This window comes from Tupaia chinensis, unplaced genomic scaffold, assembly GCF_000334495.1.
Source record: "Tupaia chinensis unplaced genomic scaffold, TupChi_1.0 Scaffold144105_1, whole genome shotgun sequence".
Classification (NCBI taxonomy): domain Eukaryota; kingdom Metazoa; phylum Chordata; class Mammalia; order Scandentia; family Tupaiidae; genus Tupaia; species Tupaia belangeri.
Window position 1 is genome coordinate 262,454 of NW_006203959.1, and position 397 is coordinate 262,850.

Genomic DNA, 397 nt, shown 5'->3' on the forward strand with positions numbered 1-397 from the left:
TTGTCCGGGGAGGGCCCGTGGCCCTATGGGGAAATCCCCCCCCCCCAAAAAAAAAAGGAGTAGAGAAAATAGGCAGCCTTGTCTTATTCAAGTTTTTAGTAAAAATCCCTTCATCTATTCTCCCTTCAGTATGTTAGATATGGATTTTTCATAGGTGGTTTTTATTGTGTTTAGGGATGTCCCTTCCATGTCTATTCTGCTGAGAGTTTTAATCATGAATGGATGTTGGATTTTATTGAATGCCTTTTCTGCATCAATTGATATGATCATATGGTTTTAATCTTTTCTTTTGTTAATGTGATGTATTATATTTATTATTTTGGGTATGTTGAAACATCCTTGCATCCCTGGAATAAAGCCTACTCGGTCATGGTGTACAATCTTTTTAATATGTTGT